We start from the raw sequence: 15206 nt of genomic DNA on the forward strand, positions 1-15206 counted from the left end.
AATGAAATCTACGGGTACATAGTTCCTATTTGCAATAATAAGAACATCATTGATCCTTCCCATAGGTTTCTTAACAGTAGAATCCGCAAGATGGAAATTAAGAGAACACTCATCAATCTCATTGAATCCTAGAACATCACATAAAGACTTTGGAATAGCGGAAACACTAGCACCCAAATCACACAAAGCATTGCATTCATAGTTTTTAATCTTGATTTTGATAGTAGGTTCCCACTCATCATGAAGTTTTCTAGGAATAGACATCTCCAACCTAAAGTTTCTCTTCAAGAGATTTCATCATAGCATCAACGATATGATCGGTAAAGGCCTTATTTTGGCTATAAGCGTGTGGAGAGTTTAGCATGGATTGCATGAAGGAAATACATTCAATCAAAGAGAAACTATCATAATTGAATTCCTTGAAATCCAAATTAGTAATTTCATTACTACTCAAAGTTTTGATATCCTCTACTCCACTTTCAGTGCTTTTAGCATCAAGATAAATAGACTCTGAATCATTGGGGTGTTTCTCAACCAAAGTGGATTCATATCCAGCCCCATCATCATTAGGATTGACATTAGAAAACAAGGATTCAATGGGAGTCATACCAAGCACTTTAAGATCTTCGTGATTCTCATCACATATTTCAGGTTTAGCAGCCATTTTATTGACTAAGGTAGCCTGTTTATCAGAAATCTGGCCTACCAAATTTTCAAGACGAGCAAACTAAGAATTTAACAAGGAATTCTTTGGCCATATCATCAACTTCTTTATTCATAAAAGCCATAAAAGAATTTTGCTCCCTTAGTTCTCTATGAAAGTAACTATTATAATCAAACTGTGTAGACATGAAGCCTTTAACACTAGTTTCAATCTCTTCCAACCTTTTATAGTAAGCATCATAATCCTTTGGTTGGGCCATACAGGTCTTAGCAGGCAGACAAGCACACAAGCGAACAAAAAGCAAGCGAAAGAAAAGGGCGAAAGAAAAAGGCAAATTTTTTTGTATTTTTTTGTTTTTCAGAAGTGGGGGAGAGGAAACGAGAGGCAAAAGGCAAAAAATGTAAATGCAAGAGATGAGTTTGCGATAGTTACTTGGATATGCTTCACTTTGAATACTCCCCGGCAACTGCGCCAGAAATTGGCACGTTGACGGGAGACTATTATTGACTTGATACTCCCCGGCAACGGCGCCAGAAATTCTTCTTGCTACCTCTTGAGCTTGCGTTGGTTTTTCCCTTGAAGAGGAAAGGGTGATGCAACATAGTAGCAGAAAGTATTTCCCTCAGTTTGAGAACCAAGGTATCAATCCAGTAGGAGTATCAAGATGAGGCACCAATGTACCTGCGCAAAAACAAACAAACTTGCACCCAACGTTATAAAGGGGTTGTCAATCCCTTCACAATTATTTACAAGGTGAGAACTGAACGTGGAAAGTGCAACAAAGTAAAAGTGTAGATCTGAAAATATGATGTGAAGTAGACCCGGGGGCCATAGTGTTCACTAGAGGCTTCTCTCATGATAGCAAGTATTACGGTGGGTGAACAAATTACTGTCGAGCAATTGATAGAATCGCGCAAAGTCATGATGATATCTAAGGCAATGATCATACATATAGGCATCACGTCCGAGACAAGTAGACCGATATTGTCTGCATCTCTTACTATTACTCCACACATCGACCGCTATCCAGCATGCATCTAGTGTATTGAGTTCATAACAACATAGTAACGCTTTAAGCAAGATGACATGATGTAGAGGGATAGATTCATGCAATATGATATAACCCCATCTTTTTACCCTTGATGGCAACAACACGATGCATGCCTCGCTACCCCTTCTGTCACTAGGTGAGGAAACCGCACGGTATGAACCCAAAACCAAGCACTTCTTCCATTGCAAGAATTATAGATCAAGTTGGCCAAACGAAACCCACAACCCGAAGAGAATTACAAGGATACGAAATCATGCATATAAGAGATCAGAGGAGACTCAAATAATATTCATACATAATCTGATCATAAATCCACAATTCATCGGATCTCGACAAACACACCGCAAAAGAATATTACATCGGATAGATCTCCATGAAGATCATGGAGAACTTTGTATTGAAGATCCAAGAGAGAGAAGCCATCTAGCTACTAGTTATGGACCCGAAGGTCTATGGTGAACTACTCACGCATCATTAGAGAGGCAATGGTGTTGATGAAGAAGCCCTCCGTGTTCGAATCCCCCCTTCCAACAGGGCACCAGAACGTGCCCCATATGGGATCTTGCGGAGACAGAAGCTTGCGGCGACGGAAAAGTATTTTCCCACAAGCTTGCTAGCCCCCCCCCCCAGGCCGGGGCTAGTGGGCTTGTGACCTCCCCCGAGGTCCCCTGCCTTGGTTCTCAAGTCTCGTGCGTATCTTCTGTTATGGAAAAAATCATTCCGCAGGTTTTATTTTGTTGGGACTCCATTTAATATTCTCTTCTGAAAAAGATCAAAAACACGGAAAAAACAGAAACTGGCACTTGGCACTGAGTTAATAGGTTAGTCCAAAAAAGATATGAAATAACATATTCATGCATACAAAACATCCAAAGTTGACAAGATAATAGCATGGAACCATCAAAAATTATAGATACGTTGGAGACGTATCACTCTACAAGTATGGGAATCACAACTACAAGCTCTTCAAGTGTTTTCTTCTTCAACATGGAGCTCCTTCGATAGCGATCAAATGTCGGAGTCATTGGAGGGCCATAGTCAGGACTCGGCCTTCCACGGTCGTCCTATTACATAATCAGCTGAGAAGAATTAGAAAAATTAGAGCCAATATATTATGAACATTTCATTCAAGAAAAGAAATATATCCCAGACACATTACATCCACCCAGCAAGGAAAAGCAATAAACAAAAATACCACCATATCAACACGTTTCCATGGATGGATGGGATTGGCTAATGTACTACTTTTCTTAAATGTGCCTGATGTAGTACTTAGAAAGGAGATTTACTAGCGATCCATACATAGGGAATCTGCATGCGTATTTGTCCAGGATTTGGCCACAATATAGAATACATGTGTACAAGTGAACGTGATATTTAATTATTATTTTCCATAAACAATAGAGTTAATTTGGACTACCCTGCATTTTTTAACGTGGACTACAAAAAAAAGACTTTTTGGATACAACTGCAAGAAAAAAGATAATTCTTTGATTTAATATGTAAAATAAATTTTCAAGTACATAATTTATATATTATGTATTTTCTAAATTTAATTAGGACCTATATAATGCAAAAACAATATTTCCTATATTCCATAATGACCTATGGAAACCCTTTTGTATTGGTTTTTTCTAATAGCATATATAAACCACATTGTATTCTCAAGCCTACAATATTAGATATTTTAAATTGTTATTTCTAAGAACTGGGCAAATGTTATTTCTATGTCGACCAAGTTGCAGCATAAAAAACAGTAAATGATGATGAGCAATTTTAGGTATGCAAATGTGTGACATCCATTTGCACATCTCGAAGACTAAAATTCACATAATTTAAAGTTTTCTAACCATCTAGTTCTTCGCCAATAAAGAATGGACTTAAACCATTCTAAAAGGACACAACTATATTTTTGAATTACCGCTCAACAATAACCAATCTTAATTATCTCAAATGGATAAAGGTAACTCAGACAAAATGATTTTGAGAGTAGAACAGATGCTCAAGTCCTACAAGCAACTACTAAGCCTAACGACTTTAATAGAAAATTTCAGGTGCAACATAAAAGATATCCTTAGCACTGCAAAGTTAGAAACCCACAACGACGACCTAGCACTAGCATCAACCAAGCGGAATCAATCTACACAAACCTAGACAGATGAACAAGACCAGCATCAATAGCATCTCGGACCTTCCGGTGCAGCACCTCCTGGATCTTAGAATCATAGTTCTTAGCGTCAAACCGAGAAACTTCCGATGCCATTCCTGCCATGGTTGTAGCATAAATAACATATGTTAGCTTGAACAAACAACATGAAAAGAGAGGTGCAACAAAACATGTACAAGCTTAGTTAACCAAAAAGTACATTATAGTGTATGAAGATAAAATCAACAAGATGGTCAAGAGAAACAAAAACATCTGACACTACTCCATATTACATGTCTATTTTGATGTGGAAAGTAGCACCTGAACAGTGGATACGAAACGAATGGACTACTACTCTCATGTGAATGGTGATACTAAACGAAACGATGGGTGGACAATTAGTTCAGCCAAGATAAGTGGATACCCATTACAGTCCATCATGTTCAGGTGTACCAAATCCTTCAATCAACATATGTGGTATATGACAGGAGAGGGTTCATCCAAACACAATTAAAGAATTTGGAGCATTCTAGGTAACAAGAAGGAAAAAAACAAGAAGGAAACAAAGCAGACATATGCCACAATGGAGACCCGTGATGCCATCATTTACTGTCAGCACCGCACGGAGAGCCATTCATACATAGTGCAAGCATGATTCAATATTCCCTGGCACAACACAAATAAACATGGTTCCCAGCCACATACATAATCACTAACCAACAAGTACTGGCTTGTATCGCACCATTTTATGGTGTGGTTGATACGTCTCCAACGTATCTATAATTTTTTATGATTTCATGCTATTATCTTGTCAAACTTTGGATGTTTTGCATGCCTTTTATATATTTTTTGGGACTAACCTATTAACTCAGTGCCAAGTGCCAGTTCCCGTTTTCCATGTTTTTGACCCCTTTCAGAGGAGATTTTGAAACGGAGTCCAAACGGAATAAAATCCCCGAAAATATTTTTTCCGTAATGGAAGAAGATCAGGAGACTTGAGAGCCAAGGCAGGGGGGCCCCAGGGGCCCCACAAACCCCCACCCCGCGGCCAGGGGGAGACCGCGACCCCCAGGATTATGGGCCCCCTGGACACCCTTTGCCCTAGGTTTTGCGCCTATATATCCCCAAAAATTCCACAAAAAATCAGGAGATCATCGAAAGTACTTTTCCGTCGCCGCAAGCTTCTGTCTCCGCAAGATCCCATCCGGGACACGTTCTGGTGCCCTGCGGGAGGGGGGATTCGGATACGGAGGGCTTCTTCATCAACACCATAACCTCTCCGATGATGCGTGAGTAGTTCACCATAGACCTACGGGTCCATAGCTAGTAACTAGATGACTTCTTCTCTCTCTTGGATCTTCAATACAAAGTTCTCCATGATCTTCATGGACATCTATCCGATGTAATCTTCTTTTGCGGTGTGTTTGTCGAGATCCGATAAATTGTGGATTTATGATTAGATTATCTATGAATCTTATTTGAGTTTCTTCTGATCTCTCTTATGCATGATTTCATATCCTTGTAATTCTCTTCGAGTTGTGGGTTTTGTTTGGCCAACTAGATCTATGATTCTTGCAATGGGAGAAGTGCTTGGTTTTGGGTTCATACCGTGCGGTGACCTCACCCAGTGACAGAAGGGGTAGCGAGGCACGCATCATGTTGTTGCCATCAAGGGTAAAAAGATGGGGTTTTCATCATTGGTTTGAGATTATCCCTCTACATCATGTCATCTTGCTTAAGGCGTTACTCTGTTCGTCATGAACTCAATACACTAGATGCATGCTGGATAGCGGTCGATGTGTGGATTAATAGTAGTAGATGCAGAAAGTATCGGTCTACTTGTCTCGGACGTGATGCCTACATGTATGATCATTGCCATAGATATTGTCATGACTTTGCGCGGTTCTATCAATTGCTCGACAGTAATTTGTTCACCCACCATGATACTTGCTATTTTGAGAGAAGCCTCTAGTGAACACTATGGCCCCTAGGGTCTACTCCACACCATATTTTCAGCCTTACACTTTTTACTTCGTTGCACTTCCGCCTTTAAATCTCACTTTGCAAACAATCTTGAAGGGATTGACAACCCCTTGAAAGTGTTGGGTGCAAGCTCTTTTGTGTTTGCGCAGGTACTCTGGACTTGACGAGATTCTCCTACTGGATTGATACCTTAGTTCCCAAACTGAGGGAAATACTTACTGCTCCTGTGCTGCATCACCCTTTCCTCTTCAAGGGAAAAACCAACGCAAGCTCAAGAGACGACAGAAGGATCTCTGGCACCACTGCCGGGGAAGGACTTTTGTTGACGTAGTAGTGGCCTGCAACACCACCATACACCGGCCAACGAAGCAAACCAACCATCCAGCGGGAATGGGTCGAGAGCAGAAAGAAAAGATGGTTTTATTTTACAGGTGAAAACAACACATGTGATGTCAGTCCTCCCAAAAACAATAATATAGGAGTACATGTCAAGCTCTGGGAGTGTTTGTTTGTGTGTGCAGCAAGTAGGGAGAGAACAAAAGATTGCTCGGGCTTGCAAGCAACATCCGACCAACCAACCAACTCGTTGTTTGTCCGGCACACGGGCCGACGAGCGAGCCAACAAAGGCAATCGACACTCGAACACGAACTCGGAGCATTTGAGGACAACATTTGAACGACTTCATTGCATTAATCATAGTTTCAAAACGAAGGAGGGAATTAATCCTCTCGTGGCACCAACGTCTAACGCTAATTAAGCAAACGATGTTCTTTTGCATACAAATGGCGACAAGGGAAGGGAAGGATCGGCTCAGAACTCAATGGTGTTGTCGCACGACGAGGCCCTAGACTGACTCAGATCCGCCCAATACGCCCAAAAGCACCCACACGCACAGATCGGACCGGCATGGCAGCGACGGCGACGAAGAGAAACGAGATACGACATCGGGGAGGGAGAGGGATTACGAGGCGGGTGAGGAGGACACAGATCCTGGGGCGGACGTGCGCATGCTCGACGCGGTCGAAGGGCGGGAAGTCGAAGTCGGCGAGCAGCGGGTTGATGCTGCTGTCGGCGTCTGCCATGGCGTCGGAGACGACGGTGGAGTAGGCGGAGCAGGCGGGGGTGGCGGAAGGGAATATGGTCGGGGGTTGGGGAGGAGGGGGCGACGACGGCGTAGGGACCTGCCGGCGAGGTGAGAGAGCCCTGGTTGGGTTGCGGTGGATCTCGCTCCCTCGTGTTCTTCTCTCCCTTCTGGTGAGAGGAGGGGACGGGAGGAGTAGGGCGCGGGGTGAGGTCATGTGCGGTGTGGTGAGCTCCATGAGGCGAGGTGATGGGAGGGGAGAGCACGGGAGGAAGGGGGGAAGGAGAAGAGAGGAAGAAAGGAGGCGGGGGTGGGATGGGAAATGTGAGGAGGACAAAGCTAGGGTTTCAGCTAGACAGGTAAGGGCTGTCGTTGGATCCGGGATCATGCGACGGTCTTTGATGCATGATCCGCATGAGAGCCCCATGAACCAATCAAAACGCAGTAAATACTATGAAGACATTGTGACCATCTAAATTGATCTTAATTGATTGAAAATAAGTTTTTTGACAAGAAAAATATTTTCTAGTTTGTTGAAATGATCTAATATTATGCACAAGGGTGCATATTGTAATGACAAACAATGTTACCTAAGGAAGTTTTCATTTCTTTGGACGAAAAATTCATTTTCCATTTTTTGAGTGATCAAATTAAGTTTTTTTGTGAAGAAACTACCATATATTTGTTGCAAATTTGGACCAAATCATTTTTCTAAAATATTAGGCCATATTTAATGTACAATTTACCAAATGGTTGGTTGTCAAAAGATTTTATCCACCTCTCGTGAAAAAACAAAATCCCGCCGATTTAGTTGGAAGCTGGCCAAATTTGAACTTCAGCTGCCTTATAGTTTCCTCTTTATTTTTTCCAAAAAACATTTTTAGATACACAAGTATCTATTTCATCATAGAAACACCAAATTTTTTCCAAAATTCAACCACTCGCTAGGAACGGTCATAACCGCCGTTTTGACCGCATTTTGAAATGGGCATGAAAAATTCAAAACAATTCAAAAATTTGGAAACCTTCGCATTACGTCATTATATGTGACAAAGTTACAAGGAAAAATATTAAACTTGTAATACCGAAATTAATTTTAAAAAGTGTTCTCACAAATGACCTATCATGTGTGAAGATTCGTGTCTTTTAATCTAAATGATCAATCTTATGATGATATTAATGTCATAATTTGTTGAAATGATCTAATATTATGCACAAGGGTGCATATTGTAATGCCAAACAATGTTGACTAAGAAAGTTTTCATTTTATTTGGACGAAAAATTCATTTTCCATTTTTTGAGTGCCAAAAATAAGTCTTTTTGTAAATGACCTACCATATATTTGTTGTAAAATTGGACCAAATATTTTTTCAAAAATATTAGGTCATATTTAATGTAAAATTGTCAAAATGGTTGGGTGTGAAAAGCTCGTGAAAAAGACAAATTTTCATTGATTAAGGTCGAAGCTCGCCAAATTAAAACTGCAACTGCCTTATAGTTTACTCTTTATTCTTCCCAAAAATTATTTCTACGTACACAAGTATCTATTTAATCATAGAAACACCAAAACTTTTCCAAGATTTAACCACTAGCTAGGAATGATCATAACCGCCGCTTTGACAACATTTTGAAATGGGCATGAAAAATTCAAAAAAAAAATGGAAAACCTTCATACTGTGTCATTATATATGACAAAGTTACTAGGTAAAATAATAAACTTGTAATACGACAACTATTTTAAAAAATTGTTCTCGTAAATGACCTGTTATGTGTGAAGATTCACCGCTTTCGAACCAAACGATCAAATCTTATGGCGACATTGATGGCATAATTTGTTGAAATGATGTAATATTATGCATAAGGGTGCATATTGTAATGGCAAACAATGTTGACTAAGGAAGTTTCCATTTTCTTTGGACGAAAAATTCATTTTCTATTTTTCGAGTGCCCAAAATGAGTTTTTTTGTGAAGGACCTAATATATATTTGTTGCAAAATTTGACCAATTAGATTTTCTAAAATACAATGACATATTTAATGTACAATTGACAAAATGGTTGGGTGTTAAAAGTTTTGATCCACCTCTCGTGAAAAAGACAAATTTCCATTGATTCACTTGGAAATGTGTCAAATTTGAAATTCATCTGCCTTATAGTTTGCTCTTTATATTTTCCAAACATTGTTTTTAGGTGTGTAAGTATCTATTTAATCATAAATACATGGTGTGGTTGCGAGACGTCGAGGTTTGGATGGTGGGCGAGGCCCCAACTCCAGAGCGCGTAAACTGGCATGTCAGCCGCGTGGTCACCGCGTGACCGTGGCATTGCCACAAGTTCTGGATGGACTAGGCATGTCTGGTGGGTTGGACACTCCCTCGGTAGGTGTTAGGAAAAATAATACAATAAAATAATCTCACGAGGAGACTGAGCTAAGCTCAAACATGAATTAACAGCCATGTGTTTGATTACCGGTGGGGAAATGCAAATGGACAATGGGTCTGTATTTTGGATGAGGATTGTCATCTACTCCCTCCGTCCCAAAATAAGTGTCGCAAAATTAGTACTAAGTTAGTACAAATTTTGTACTAAAACAACGACACTTATTTTGGGATGGAGGGAGTACCAAGGAGACTCTCTTGGATTTTTAGCTCAAAATGGATGATCCTAGGTGGCACTTGCTTTGCAAAGTACCACACTGGACGGAAATATGGATGTTGAAGCTGGGCTCAAATAAATGAGTGGGTTGAGCTAAAATTTGGTGGATGATGTTAATTTGGACATATTAATGCACTGTAAATTGTTATACCATTTGGACATGCCAAAGTGACACTTCCTTCAAAATTCTCTTATATGGACAAAAACTTTGGAAAATTATTGGCAGACATTGGCAAAATTGAATGAGCTAAACATTGGTGGAGACTGATGATTTGAGCATATGGAAAAATTGGAAAAATGTCAAATCTTTTGGATAAACCTAGCTAGTACTTCCTTCACAGAGTTTTTCTCAGGATAGAAACTTTGGAAATTTTCTGAGAAAGATTTACTAGGCAAATGGAGCTGAATTTTGGTATGCGACAATGATTTGAAAGTTAATGTTACCCAAAAAGTTTGAGGGAAATAGGAGGGGTATAGAAACACTTGCTTTGAAATGTGTCAATCTGGACAAAAAATGGTAAATGAAACTGGGCTAACATAGAAGATTGGTTTGAGCTGAAATTTGGATGAGGATTATAATTTTGGCACATTAAGGCACTGTAACTTTTTTTACAAAAATTGGATAAATAAAAAATGTACTTCCTTCACAATGCTCTTCACTAAACAGAACATTGGGGAAAATATTGAGAGAAATTGGATAAATTAAATGAGCTAAAATTTGGTGGAGGGAGGTTCTATGGTCATTTTCATGTCCTCGTAAATTTGCATCAACTATAAAGTAATATAAAATGTAGTCGCTTCACAAACTGAAAATATTACCAGAAAAAAAAGATTGGATAATGAGCTCACATGGATTGTTAGATGTGGCTCAAATTTTGTGGAGAGCTACCGTTTGGGCATATGGAAGATGTGACAAAAATTTAACTCATTAGGACATTCCTAGCTAATACTTTCTTCACAAAGTTTATAGTCGAACACAGACTTTGGAAATTTGTTGAGAAATATTTACTAGGAAAATGGAGACAATTTTTTTTCATTACGCAATGATTTGGATAGGCAAGAATGCCCAAAACTTTTTAGGGCAATCAAGAAAATATAAATAACACTTCCTTCACAAAGTGCTATTCTAAACATAATAGGAAAATGAACATTTCTCAATTATTTTCGAACTAGGAAAGGAAGGGTTTAAACATATTTGAGGATTATATGGTCCAACAAATTTATGAGAACTTTTGGAGAATTCTGGGTATGACAGAATAATAGGTTGTCTTACAAACTAGGGCAAAAATTGACACATAGACATGACACATAGGCAAAATTGATGATGTGGCGCCTAGTCATAGCTATCACCATCTATATTGGTCGTAATTAGCTAGAAATTAGGCAGCGAACGATGGCTATCTGGTTTACAACCATTTCTCATAAGGAAATTATGACATTTTTTGACCAAACTGGTCGTTATGGTTTGTGGTTGGAGCCTCTCGAACAACTTACGACCAATTGATCTCAAATGGTCATTGATTTACGACCATTTCAGCCAGGGTCACTGCCAGAAGGTCACTAGTTGACATATTTCTTGTAGTGTTGTCCCGCCTCGGCTACTTCTTCTACTGCCGCGGAGGCACCACCTCATGTACAACTAGCTCGCATCAGCTACTCTACCTACTTCTACTGCGGCTGCCATGGTGGTCGGGACGGGGACGGTCGCCTAGTTCGCCCACCGTCTATGTGCACATGTACATAGTTTTAAACTTTAGGCTAAAACCAATTCTAGTGAATGGATTGGACCGATTTGGCTCGAAAACACAACCAATTTGGTTTGGTTTGGATTATAGCACTTATAGTTTGGATTGGTTTGTTTTGGTAGGTGAACTTGTACATGTATAGGCTGAACTGTATTTGGTTTGGATTACAAACTATTCCAAGGCTTACGCGAGACATGCTCAACACATCAAACGAGATATACCCCCTAGGGATATCTTCGCCTCGACGAGACCCAAATGTCGCCGGACATGCCTAAAAATCACATAAGGCCACTCGATTCTCCTTGCTGGCGTGCGACGCTGAAGTATCCCCCGGGCCACTGGCCAAGACCGATCACCCTACCTCTCCCCTCATCCATTTTCCCCAAATGATAACGCCCACACGTTTGGCATGGTTGCACTTCGTCCACGCGTGTCGATCCACCTTGATTCCGTTTTGCACGAATCTTGACAACATTTGACGACTTTTATATGCCACATATGCATCATCGTGTGTGTGGGTGTTGGAGAATTCGCCCACACGACCCGGTGCGCGGGGTTGCCAGCTGTGCCGTGTGGGCGAACCCATTTTCGTTCCGCCCACACAGTCAACACTTAGTCAATGCGTGTGTGGGTGAAATGCTCTTTGCTCACATCACAATCTTACGTTGTTAGATGGCAGCTGGAGTTGCGCGTACGTGACAGCTAGGTAAATACACATGTCAAATATGATTCTTTGCTAGATGGCAACTAGGTAAACACGCATGTCAACTATGATCCGTTCCTAGATGGCAAGTGCAGTTGCGCGCACGATGGCAACTAGGGGTGTGTTTGGTTCGGGAACGAAGTGGAACGGAATGTCATGGTTCCATACTAGTGGAATGGGTCGGTTCCGTCCTTGTGTTTGGTAGTAGCGACTTAAAAGAACGGGATGGTTACATTTTGATGTTTGGTTGGAGGGATGGAATGGAGTGGATTTGTTCATCTTCCTCTGCTGCATCTCGTCGTCGCCATCACTGCACGCCATGGGAGAGTAGAGATGATGGGGATGCGGCCGCTGCTGCCGGCGAGGAGAGGAGGGACTGGCCGGCAGGGAAAGGAGGGACCGGCCGGCGGGGAGCGGAGGGACCGGCCGCTGCTGCTGGCGAGGAGAGGAGGGACCGGCCGACGGGGAGAGGAGGGACCGGCCGCTGCTGCCGGCGAGGAGAGGAGGGACCGACCGCTGCTGCCGGCGAGGAGAGGAGGGACCGGCCGGCGGGGAGAGGAGGGACCGGCCGCTGCTGCCGGCGAGGAGAGGAGGGACCGTCCGGCGGGGAGAGGAGGGACCGGCCGCTGCTGCCGGCGAGGAGAGGAGGGACCGGCCGCTGCTGCCGGCGAGGAGAGGAGGGACCGTCCGGCGGGGAGAGGAGGGACCGGCCGCTGCTGCCGGCGAGGAGAGGAGGGACCGGCCGACGGGGAGAGGAGGGACCGGCTGCTGCTGCCGGCGAGGAGACGAGGGACCGTCCGGCGGGGAGAGGAGGGACCGGCCGCTGCTGCCGGCGAGGAGAGGAGGGACCGGCCGGCGAGGAGAGGAGGGACCGGCCGCTGCTGCCGGCGAGGAGAGGAGGGACCGTCCGGCGGGGAGAGGAGGGACCGGCCGTTCCTGCCGGCGAGGAGAGGAGGGACCGGCCGGGGGGGAGAGGAGGGACCGGCCGCTGCTGCCGGCGAGGAGAGGAGGGACCGTCCGAAAGGGGAGAGGAAGGACCGACCGTTGCTGCCGGCGGGGAGAGGAGGGACCGGCCGCTGCTGCCGGCGAGGAGAGGAGGCACCGTCCGGCGGGGAGAGGAGGGACCGGCCATTCCTGCCGACGAGGAGAGGAGGGACCGGCCGGCGGGGAGAGGAGGGACCGGTCGCTGCTGCGGGCGAGGAGAGGAGGGACCGGCCGCTGCTGTCGGCGAGGAGAGGAGGGACCGTCCGGCAGGGAGAGGAGGTATCGGCCGCTGCTGCGGGCGAGGAGAGGAGGGACCGGCCGGCGGGGAGGGGAGGGACCGGCCGCTGCTGCCGGCGAGGAGAGGAGGGACCGTCCGGCGGGGAGAGGAGGGACCGGCCGTTCCTGCCGACGAGGAGAGAGGGACCGGTCGACGGGGAGAGGAGGGACCGGTCGGCGAGGAGAGGAGGGACCGGCCGCTGCTGCCGGCGAGGAGAGGAGGGACCGTCCGGCGGGGAGAGGAGGGACCGGCCGCTGCTGCCGGCGAGGAGAGGAGGGACCGGCCGGCGGGGAGAGGAGGGACCGGCCGCTTCTGCCGACGAGGAGAGGAGGGACCGTCCGGCGGGGAGAGGAGGGACCGGCCATTCCTGCCGGCGAGGAGAGGAGGGACCGGCCGACGGGGAGAGGAGGGACCGGCCGCTGCTGCCGGCGAGGAGAGGAGGGACCGTCTGGCGGGGAGGGGAGGGACCGGCCGCTGCTGCCGGCGAGGAGAGGAGGGACCGGCCGGCGGGGAGAGGTGGGACCGGCCGCTGCTGCCGGCGAGGAGAGTAGGGACCGTCCGACGTGGAGAGTAGGGACCGGCCGTTCCTGTCGGCGAGGAGAGGAGGGACCGGCCGGCGGGGAGAGGAGGGACCGGCCGCTGCTGCCGGCGAGGAGAGGAGGGACCGGCCACTACTGCCGGCGAGGAGAGGAGGGACCGTCCGGCGGGGAGAGGAGGGACCGGCCGCTGCTGCCGGCGAGGAGAGGAGGGACCGTCCGACGGGGAGAGGAGGGATCGGCCGCTGCTGCCGGCGAGGAGAGGAGGGACCGGCCGGCGGGGAGAGGAGGGAACGGCCGCTGCTGCCGGCGAGGAGAGGAGGGACCGTCCGGCGGGGAGGGGAGGGACCGGCCGCTGCTGCCGGCGAGGAGAGGAGGGACCGGCCGGCGGGGAGGGAGGGACCGGCCGCTGCTGCCGGCGAGGAGAGGAGGGACCGTCCGGCGGGGAGAGGAGGGACCGGCCGGTCCTGTCGGCGAGGAGAGGAGGGACCGGCCGGCGGGGAGAGGAGGGACCGGCCGCTGCTGCCGGCGAGGAGAGGAGGGACCGGCCCCTACTGCCGGCGAGGAGAGGAGGGACCGTCCGGCGGGGAGAGGAGGGACCGGCCGCTGCTGCCGGCGAGGAGAGGAGGGACCGGCCGGCGGGGAGAGGAGGGACCGACCGTTGCTGCCGGCGAGTAGAGGAGGGACCGTCCGGCGGGGAGAGGAGGGACCGGCCGTTGCTGCCGGCGAGGAGAGGAGGGACCGGCCGGCGGGGAGAGGAGGGACCGGCCGCTGCTGCCGGCGAGGAGAGGAGGGACCGTCCGGCGGGGAGGGGAGGGACCGGCCGCTGCTGCCGGCGAGGAGAGGAGGGACCGGCCGACGGGGAGCGGAGGGACCGGCCGCTGCTGCCGGCGAGGAGAGGAGGGACCGTCCGGCGGGGAGAGGAGGGACCGGCCGTTCCAGTCGGCGAGGAGAGGAGGGACCGGCCGGCGGGGAGAGGAGGGACCGGCCACTGCTGCCGGCGAGGAGAGGAGGGACCGGCCACTTCTGCCGGCGAGGAGAGGAGGGACCGTCCGACGGGGAGAGGAGGGACCGGACGCTGCTGCCGGCGAGGAGAGGAGGGACCGTCCGGCGGGGAGAGGAGGGACCGACCATTCCTGCCGGCGAGGAGAGGAGGGACCGGCCGGTGGGGAGAGGAGGGACCGGCCGCTGCTGCCGGCGAGGAGAGGAGGGACCGGCCGCTTCTGCCGGCGAGGAGAGGAGGGACCGGACGGCGGGGAGAGGAAGGACCGTCCGGCGAGGAGAGGAGGGACCGGCCGCTTCTGTCGGCGAGGAGAGGAGGGACCGGATGGCGGGGAGAGGAGGGACCGGCCGCTGCTGCCGGCGAGGAGAGGAGGGACCGT

This window comes from Hordeum vulgare, chromosome 6H (assembly GCF_904849725.1).
Source record: "Hordeum vulgare subsp. vulgare chromosome 6H, MorexV3_pseudomolecules_assembly, whole genome shotgun sequence".
NCBI classification, from domain to species: domain Eukaryota; kingdom Viridiplantae; phylum Streptophyta; class Magnoliopsida; order Poales; family Poaceae; genus Hordeum; species Hordeum vulgare.